Source organism: Ahaetulla prasina, chromosome 3 (genome assembly GCF_028640845.1).
Source record: "Ahaetulla prasina isolate Xishuangbanna chromosome 3, ASM2864084v1, whole genome shotgun sequence".
In the NCBI taxonomy this organism is placed as follows: Eukaryota; Metazoa; Chordata; class Lepidosauria; order Squamata; family Colubridae; genus Ahaetulla; species Ahaetulla prasina.
In genome coordinates this window covers 170,490,478-170,501,432 of record NC_080541.1, presented here as the reverse complement: position 1 = coordinate 170,501,432, position 10,955 = coordinate 170,490,478, and positions in this window count along the sequence as shown.

Here is a 10,955-nt window from a genome sequence, read left to right as displayed (position 1 = left end):
GAAGTAACATGGTTCCCAGCACATGGCCCACAACATTTTGCCTTTTATCTGCAAAGTCACCAAGGTGATTCTGGGGATTTATTTTAGCATTGGTCAATCTAATGCAGGGGTCTCCAACCTTGGTCCTTTTAAGACTTGTGGACTTCAACTCCCAGAGTACCTCAGCCAGCTTTGCTTAAAGGGACTAAGATTGGAGACCCCTGATCTAATGTTCTTGGTGGTCGGCAGTGTTTCCAAGGAAGGTCATGGCAGCCTATCATTTACCAGCTTTAAACATTTGTGGTTAAACAAAAAAGTTAGCAGGCAAGGATTTCCATTTGCCCAGAGATGGGATTGGTAACTAACTGCATCCTATTCTACAAGAGTCCCACAAATTGCCAAAGAGCTGAAAGGAAGATGACAATGAACATTTATGGGAAACGAGATGCAAGAGTATGAGCACTGGGAGATGTACAATCCCTTAAAGCAGGGGTCTCCAACCTTGGTCCCTTTAAGACTTGTGGACTTCAACTCCCAGAGTTCCTCAGCCAGCTTTGCTCTGGGAGTTGAAGTCCACAAGTCTTAAAAGGACCAAGGTTGGAGACCCCTGCTATGTGCAACTCTCAAGGGCCACTCAGTTTTGAGGGTCTCAGCTATAGGTGCTTTGGTTTTCCTGACTGGAATTGCAAATCTATCTATTTATTTTTTATTTATTTATTTATTTATTTTGTCACAACAATATATGTAAGTATCATACAAAAAGATTATATAGTATATAAACATATATATGAGTAAATATTAGGAGGTATAAACATATATATATATATAGGAAGAAGAAAAGAAAAACGATAGGACAGGAACGGTAGGCACGTTTGTGCGCTTATGCACGCCCCTTATGGTCCTCTTAGGAATGGGGTGAGGTCAATAGTAGAAAGTTCTTGGTTAAAGCTTTTAGGATTATGAGAAGAGACCACAGAGCCAGGTAAAGTGTTCCAAGCACTGATGATTCTGTTACAGAAGTCATATTTTCTGCAATCTAGATTAAAGCTGTTGACATTAAGTTTAAATCTATTGGTTGCTCTAGTATTATTGCAATTAAAGCTGAAGTAGTCTTTAACAGGAAGGACATTACAAATAGATGATTCTATGAGTTAAACTTAGGTCTTGTCGAAGGCAAATTGTCTCATGAAATCCAAATTATCTCATGAAAAACAACCAGAGGAGGAGGATTAGGGAAACATTTCTTCTGCTAATGCTTTGTAAGAGAAGTCTGCTTGATATCTTCTCTCCTCATCCTCTACAAGGACTAGTTGTTGCCCCAGTTAAAAGAAGAGAGTCCTGTATATATCCAAATGTACAATTACTACACTCTAAAACACAGCAGAAACCAGCAAAAAACAGGAATAATTGGGTGTAGATAATTAATATCTACCCTTCATAAAAGCATCAAGTATACCATTTGTCTTTTTCCCTTTATCAAAAGGTGTTGCCAAATCAAGAATTGCAAAGCTGGGGCACCAGAGTTTAGTAAAGCAATGTTAGGACATTTCTCCCTTGCTGTTCCCTCCCCCACTTCCAAAATGAAACCAAAGACATCAATGGAGATCTGAAACATCTGGTGGTTTGATGCTGACCTATTGAGAAACTCAAAATGAGGGCTCCCCCTCCCCACATCTTATCATGCAGTACAAATTGTGTAATCAGCCACCCCAGGTAGGCAATTTTGTGGCAAGCCGAGCAGAAAACCAAGGGAAAGCGGCACTTCCCTCATTTATGAGAGGCTCATTAGCTGAGCTCTTTGCGCTGCCTAATGATTGGAGCCCTTTTAAATGATATTTTATATTATCCCCAATCCTTCTCTTTAACTTCAAACATGTGTTTTGTTTTGTCTCTAAAAGGATCCAATGGGTTCCCTCGCCCACTCTTGCTCGCTTGCTCTGTTTTGTGTTGTTTTATTTTTGCTTGTTTTGTTTTGTTTCAGGTAAAACTCGATCATTAAAATTCAGCCCCCGTCTCTTGCATCTGCTTCGTCTTTGCCAAATGAATTGCAGAGGGAGAGAAAAGCGATTGCATTCAAATCACAGATGGGTGCAGGTTTTGGGAAGAAATTTGAGAAACACCATTGTCCTGAATCAAAACTCAGTCCTTTGCTCCACAAAGGGGGTTGCTTTAAGCCCTCTGAGTTCTATGGCACTTGTTTTTTAAACTTTCAAGGTTTCACACAATGGCCTGCTACCTAAATGTCACAACCACTCTGATTCCAAGTGTGTCTCTCTCACTACAAAAAAAATGGAGGGAGGCAGCAAAATGGAGGGAACAAAGTGAGAGAAATCAGAATCATATTCAAGCTACTTCTTCATTGCTGAGGATTGTTTTTTGTGACTAGGAAACCAGTGAAGATGACTTACGCTCAAACTGGAGAATAGCTGTACCAGGAGAGGAGTTTTGCTGAACCAGCCAAATGAAACATATAAAACGTTAACAAAGAAACAGGAATTCTGAGCATGTTCAGGCTGCGTTCTACACAGTACCTTACCAAAAGCAGTTCCACTTAACTAGGGTGGGTGGAAACCTTCCAGAGTGCAATGAATGCTGGCATATTTTTAAATATTCTGGCATATTTTTCCTGTAGCTCTTGTATTGGTTGAATAAATGGTACAGACATATGTAATGAATATGTACCTACATGACTGGGCCCACATAATTTAATACAATAATTAAGTGTTGGTCAGGTTTAACTGTTTGACTGTGTATTATGAGAAATGGCTTGTCCAACACACCGGAGTTCAAAAACTCTTACTTTAGCACCATACACAAGTTACATTGCCAAAGCTGATAGTTGATTGGCAGCAAAATGAAAATAGGGAAATTGTCCTCATTAGACTGGGTAGAATATAAAGAAAATCAATATAAAATGTTTTACCATTGGTATTTGGCACCCTCTAGATTGGCAAAAATATATCCAAATTTTAATCCCAAATGTTGGAAATGTGGACAAAAGATAGGTACCTTCTTTCATATATGGTGGTTATGATCCAAAACTAAAAAAATATTGGATGAAGGTACATAGTTGGATACAGGAAGTAATAGGCTTCAAGATAGAATATACACCAGAATTATTTGTTCTAGGAATAATGAAAAGGAAATACGAAAAAAAGAACAACCCAGCATATATTATTCTGCACATAACTGTGGCAAGATTGGCTTTCGCACAATGTTGGAGAAGTCAAAACATACCCTCTGAAGATTTAAAAATTTAAAAAGTATTGGACTGCACCAAAAAAGACAAAATGACTCTTGAATTGAAAGGACTGATGGATTCGGATTTTTATGTAATATGGGAGAAATTGTACAACTGGATCGAAAATAGAAGAAAAAAAGGGGATAGAACTCTAAATAGAATGTAAAATTAGTATAAATGTATAGAACATAGGTGAATACTAATAGGAGGATATAAAATTGTCCCAGTCATGTGTAAGTGGTGAATAAGAATTGTTTAACTGTAAAAACTTAATAAAAAAATAAAAATAGACTGGGCAGACAGGCCTAGAAGCTGAGTGATGGAGATGACCTCTGAGTTGCTCCATTCCAAAGTACAGACTAAGCACTTTGTATTTCGAATGTTGTCTAGATGGCAACACCTGGATGACCTTGGCTGATCTCCGAAAGCAAATAATCTGTGGCTAGTGTTTGGTTGAGACACCTCAGAAAATGCCAGGGCTTCATAGTAAGCTGAGTTCACATTTGGAACACTGCATCCAGTTCTGATCACCACAATACAAAAAGATGCTGAGGCCCTAGAAAGAGAGCAAAGCAACAAAGATGATAAAATGTCCAAAGGCTAAATCCTATGAAGAAAAGCTAAAGGTACTAGGTATATTTAGTTTAACGAAGAAGGGAGACATGATAGCAGTCTTTCAATAGTTGAAGGACTGCTACAGGGCAGGAGGCATCAATTTATTCTCCAAAGCACCTGAAGACAGGAAAAGAAGCAATGGATGGAAGCGCATCAAAGGGAGATCCAATCTGGAAATACGCAGGAATTTCCTAACTGTGGGAACTATTAGGAATTGCTTGCTTCCTGGAGTTGTGAGTGCTTCACTGCTGGAAGTTTTCAAGAAAAGAAAAGACAATTATTTGTCTGAGGTGGTATGAGGACTCCTTCCTTGGGCAGAAAATTGGACAAGAAGATCTCCAAGGTCCCGTCCAACCCTATGAGTCTATGATGTTTCCAAACAACTTTACCCTACTTCTGTATCATTGCCAGGAAATCTATATGGATGCATCTATGAAATCACCAATAACATGCTCAAAGAAAAATGTACTAATTTCTCCAGTTCAATTTCTTTTCTGGAAACAGGACTGGAACATTTCCCACCACCCACCCAAGAATCGTAGTTCAGCCTTCCCCAGCCTGGTACCTTAGATATGTTAGGATGACAACTCATTAACTTCTCAACCAGGATTTCTGAGATTTCTATTTTATAGATCTGCAGTCCCAAAGGTGCTTTTTCAAGAGGCAACTGGACTTTCTGGTTTTCTTTGAAGACGTTTTGTTTCTCATCCAAAAAGCTTCTTCAGCTTCAAAGAAAAACTAGAAAGTCCAGTTGCCTCTTCACCTGGATGACTGAGAATCCCACATATAGATCTGCAGGGAAAAAGCTATTAAAGATGCATTACCAGTCAGAACAGCTGGCTCTAAGCAAGACAGAGCAATGCCTTAGTACCAAATAATAATCTATGTTTCCCTGTACCTGGATTTCTTGGCTGTTTGAATTATAGTTTGGTTTGATTAGCTTCATTGTACAAGAGACCAATAAGATTTGCTGATGGCTTAAACAGTCAAGTAAGGAATTTAAACACAGATTTGTGACAGTTTTATGTAATGTATCTTTTATTTGAAAATTAATTATTGCCCTAGTAAGTCAACTAGATAAACAGCCCGGAATGTTCTTAATGAAAATTATGGGGAAGAAATGCAAAAGGCATCACAATCTTCTTTAACTTAGAAATCCAAGAAAACGCTGCTCTTCACCAGTTATGTACATCTTTTCAAACACATATATAGATTTGCATGTATAATTTGTTCTCATCCAATAGGGTCAAGGAGGCAATAATGAAAGAGAAACTGGATCTGATAGCATCTAAAGTAGTTTTCCTTGACTATTACCCTCCAAGAGTTTTAGACTACAACTGCCACCAATCCCAGAAAGAATGTGTATGTGTGACAAAAAGTAGATAAAAATTAACTTTCTTTTTAAATATTCTATCAACATGCTGAAAGAACTGGTCCATGGAGATTTGATTTCACTCTTCAGAAAGTGGCTGGTCAAGTACTGAGATCAACACACAAAGCTGGCATACCCTGTTTTATTGCCCAAGGATGCATGTAAGTTGACATTTTACTACTCAGTGCATAGGGGGAGGAAAATCTCAGTTACCTTTGCTCACCCTTGGAATTAATTTTTCAGTAGCCAATTAGCTAAAATAACTTAGAATTTTCTCCCCTTTATGACATCTCTAATCTGGTGCCTGAGGCAAACAATCACTCTGACAAATTGTAGACTGGCTCTCCTTGTGCAGGAGTGAAAAACAACTGATTGGTACTCAGAAATCCTTGGACTTGTATTCTAGGCCCTTCAGATGTTTACTTCATTTTCAGGGTTTTCATACCATTGCAGACATCGAACATCTATATTTCTTTATGAATCTATAGAAAACGTTCACTTCTGTGATACAGATTTGATGTAAAGTGGATGAAGAAGCTTGAAAATCTAATTAACTGCCAATGCTTAAATGAGTAAAAAACAACAACACTTAGTTCTCCAAAGATGTCTTAGAAACCCTAAAACAGTTTAAAGGGTACAATGTGCCCAAATAACTCACAATGTTAAGTTGCTTTCTCAGTCCTGGGGGGAAAAAACATGCATCTTTCTAGCTGCCTCTGGCTACCCTCTTGTAGCACAAATAATAAATTCTGCAATGGAGAAACTTTGGGTACCTACATGATGTGATTTTCTTTGAAAACAAGGAAGCATTACTTTATATTTGGAAGAACAATTATAGTAAGCAATAAGATTCCCTTAAATCAAATAGATATCTGTAAGCCTAAATTCTGGTGGGCTAGAAGCTTGCCCTGAGCTTGGAGGGGGGCAAATGTTTAGAACTGTCCTTCTAAGCGGATTGCTGTCCTCCTGCACATTCCTGAGGATGAACTGGAGCATCCCATCCCCCATCCCTTCATTCTCCAATGCAAACAGAAGTTGAGAAGATGAGACACCCTTATTTGGGACACAGCTGTTTAAGATGTAAAGACCCTTTAAGTATTTGGGAACTCCTGCTTATAACTCTGAGAAAGTAAACTTTGAATGACCCCTCAGGTTAGTTTAGTCTGAGATCCCAGAGCTGAAGGCTGGGTGGAACCAGCCTAGGGGTTTGCCCGCCCACAAAGGAGGGGTGTTGTATCACTTCCCCTGGAAATGTACATGATCTTTAGGATGGGGATAGGCACACACACACACCGCAGCATTTAAAGAAATATTTTCTTGCAGTGAGGCAGGCTGTCCAGGAACAAGACACAACTCGTTGGAAGGTTGTGCAACACACAAACTTAGGCCTGCTTTGTCCAACCTAGTACAATAAGAAAATGAACAGGTTTTTTTATTGGAGTCTTTTTGATTCAGAGAGAGAGAGAGAGAGAGAGAGAGAGAGAGAGAGAGAGGGTGTGTGTGTGTATTAGGGATATGCTGGAGAAGGAATTACTTGATCACGAACATAAATTAAACAATAAGTACAATATATTTTCAACTTTTACATATTGTAAGTATGGGGATATGCATTTAGATTGTAAAATAGTATTTTTTTTTCACCATGCCAAACAATATGCTTGGTTGCAATGTATTTCCCTAACACCTCTCTTCTTTGCACCCATTCAGGCTTTACGGTGGTTATCTGAAACCATAGTTGCTCTGGATTACCGGACAGACATGCAAAAGGACATGTTGCTTCCATACGAGATTTTAAAGGCAACCTGCCTTTCCTCATGTCATTCATAAGGATCTACTTGCTGTTGAACATTCAGTCCATATCAGTACTGCTGCACATTTGGCTATTGTGGAAGTATCACTCCTTAAAGACAGCATTTATGTGGTACAAAGAAAAGGAACAGTAAATCTTGCCAGGTGAATGAAGCACATGCAGTGGGAGTGTTCCATTCTGGCTAACTGTCAATGGTGATTCATAAAACAAGTAAGATCAACAGCAGGAACAAAGGTTCAAAGGAAGACAAGAAATTTCTCTAGTGAGTTAAGGACTCCATGGATAATTTGATTTACTTTCATATTTGCTATTATTTCCAGAATGACAGTCACACTTGTATCTTCCAACATACTCTAACAAAAAAAGTGTAAAAGACAGTAAATGAAGTTGGTGCCTTTATGCTAATATCTTACCATGATGTGCCAGGCCTAAAACCAAGAATAGAATGTGGTGATTCTTTCAAACTGAGTTCTTTATTGTTTTCATGCTATAGACAAAATATTGCCAGACTGAGCACTCTGCTATCTGCATCTTCAGAATAACTCAGTGAACTCTCTCTCATATGTAACACCTGAACTGGGTTGCCACTTAGTTTTCTGAAATGTACCTCCTCCCTCCTGGGACTTCATCTTCTTACTACATTCCATCACATCATGAGATTATTGAAAATAATTTTACCAAAATGAAACCAGCAACAACCATGCACGACTGTACATTTGTGAGATAATTCAAAAATAGGGATAATCAAAATGTTTAGGAAATGTAACAGTTTAATAAACTTTAAAACAGCCCCATGACTGGCTGGCGAATTCTGGGAATTGAGGTCCACAGGTCTTAAAAGTGGCCAAGGTTAGATACCCCTGCTTTAAGTCTAATAAACTGCTGCCACACATGCTCACATATACAATCTTTAAAAAAAAATATCCATCAGACAATTTAGTAAAGACCAAATAAAAAGAAATCTGAACTGGGGCAGAGTGGGGTGGGGTGGAGAAACTTATTCAGACTTGCAGGATTCTGTTCACCGTAACCTAATTCTGTTACTGTAGGCTTATAACAAAAATAGCACAAGCATTCATAACTAGAAAGCTTTGGTTTTCTGGTCTGGTCTACCTTCTGGGGGTGGCAGATATGGAAAACTAGGTAAGAGAAAGAATAGAATGATTTCTAGAGGAGACCATGGTGGATCACCAACTGGAGCAGTAAAAACTGGAGCAGTAAATAAGAACCTTCATTCTGCATTATTTTGCTGTAGGTTCTAGTTGTATATATACAGTAAATTGCAGTTATGTTCCTCTATTAGTTTTTATTTAACATTTTTTTCAGTTTGCAAAATGGACTTATATTACCTATTTTTAATAAAGAATTAAGCTGAATTTTTAGCTCTGTGACTATCTTATTTAGTCTTTTTGAGACTTTACCTACCAAGGCATCCACTTCCAATCTTCCATCTGCTGGAATAATCCATTGAGTGAGATTTCTATTAGAACTCCAAAATCCTCTAATGCAATTCTTAAATATGTAAGTTCTCACAGCAATTGTTACATCTCTGCAACAATTAAACTATGTAAATCTAAGAATTTGTTGCCTACTGTGTCAAATTCCTACTTTTATTTTTTTTTGTCTGTTCCCAGACTCTGCAGTCAACTAACTTGCCTCCAAGGTAACAAGACGTAAAGATCTGTCCCTATTTAGAATATCCCTGGACATTGTTGGAATAAGCAGGAAAGCACTGCCTTAACCCAGGAACAGCTAAGGACAATTTAAATGTAACAAATTCAAAAGCTGAGAAGAAACAAAGACAACCGCATGGGAGCATGGCAGATACTGCAATATATTTTTGGTTAAAAAGTTAGTAAGAGTGAGAACAAATTATAATTCTGCAGAAACATCTTCAAGAAGGTATTTCAATACAGGTACTCTTCGACTTACAACAATTCATTTAGTGATTGTTCAAAATTACAACTGAAAAAAGTGACTTGTGACTGTTTTTTACACTTTTCATTGCAACATCCCCATGATCCTGTAATCAAAATTCAGACGCTTTTCAACCGACTTGTATTTATGACAGTTGCAGTGTCCCGGGGTCACGTGATCATTTTTTGAAATCTTCTTGACAGGCAGTCAATAGGAAAGCCAGATTCACTTAACAACCATGTTACTAACTTAAAAATGGCAACAATTCACTAAACAACTGTGGCAAGAGAGGTCGTAAAATGGGCCAAAATTTACTTAACAAATGTCTCTTAGCAACAGAAATGGTTGTAAGTTGAGGACTTACCTGCATCAACATCACTTCTCTTGTCCATAGAGAGGAAGTCAATTACTAAGACTAAAAGTTAATTCAACGTATCTCTTATGTGAGGTTTGCATCTATTTCTTTAAAATGCACACATGCTTGAGAGGTGGAGAGGGGACACTGAAGTCGGAATACTTCCATTTCTAACCAATTTAATTCTTAATGACACATCTATATTGTGTAGCCAGGTGGTGAGAATGCGGTGAAAATGGTATTTCCCGTTATACAGACTTACTTTCCAATTTCTAAGACTTCATTCACCTGTACTCCTGATCTTGGGCTGTTAATCATTAAAAACAGAATAAAAATTATATAAATAAAACAAATCAAGGCATAACTTTGTACACAGCTTTCAAATACATGCCTTTATTTTTTATAATATAGAAAAATCCCATCAGCTGTCAGCAAACCTTCGTGTTAGAAACTCAGTGAAGAGCATCTATTTCAGACTTCATTTTTGTACCGCTACTGATCCATGATGTTTATTTTGTTGTTTCCTTTGGAAGCCTGGAAGAACACTATGTTCAGTTTGCTTTCTCCATCATCCTTGGAGCATTGTCCCCATTTTTGATCCAATATTAAAGTGCTCACAAGTCTTTCAATGTGTCTGATTTTTAAAACACATTAGGCATCAACTCACGGGCCAAATGTTTATGGAGATTCTCAGTCATCCAGGTCATGGTTGTCCCAAAGGTGCTTTTTCAAGAGGCAACTGGACTTTCTGGCTTTGAAGCAAAACGTCTTCAAAGAAAAACCAGTTGCCTCTTGAAAAAGCACCTTTAGGACAACGCTATGGCCAAAATGTTATATTCAAAAAAATTGTTCATGTACCTGAACTGCGACCATGTGAACCTGGGAGTGCAAGGACCAGTCCTAACTTTGTGCACAAAACTTTTTTCCAACACTGTTGTAATTTTGAACGATCCCAAAAATTGAAGACTACCGTATCTATTTCGAGTAATATACTTATATTTCTAATTTCACAAGGTAAATTAAAATGTAATTTTAAAAAGGCAGTTTAACAAAACAATCCTGCACTAAATCAGGGGTCTCCAAACTTGGCAACTTTAAGTCTTGTGGACTTCAACTCCCAGAATTCTGGGACTCTGGGAGTTGAAGTCCACAAGTCTTAAAGTTGTCAAGGTTGGAGACTCCTGCACTAAATGAACAAAATAGAACACACACAAAGACATAAGAATGGATATCAGTGGTGGTATTCAGCCGGCTATCCCGTTTGGGCGAACCAGTAGCAGTGACTGTGGGAGTCTCCACCTACCCGCCTGGACATCATCATGTCCTGTTTTTGATGCTCTGCGCATGTGCAGAAGGTCCTGTGCATGTGTAGAGGTGTTGCGCATGAGCGAACGCAAGGGCGCGCTCACATTTGCGAACCAGGAGCAAAGGTAAAGTGAATACCAACCCTGATTGATATACTTGGGTTTTGCATCTGCTCAAGTATTAATTTAAACTTAAAATTAAAAAGCTAGGAATGTTAGAAGATGTACAGTCAAAAGAACTTCCCACTTTTTCCATTAGACTGAACAGGAAAAGGGAACTCCTAATTTCTCTAATTGACAAGAATAATTCCTTAAGTTTTAATACTAATGTATTCAAGATATAAATCCAGTTATACAAAAGA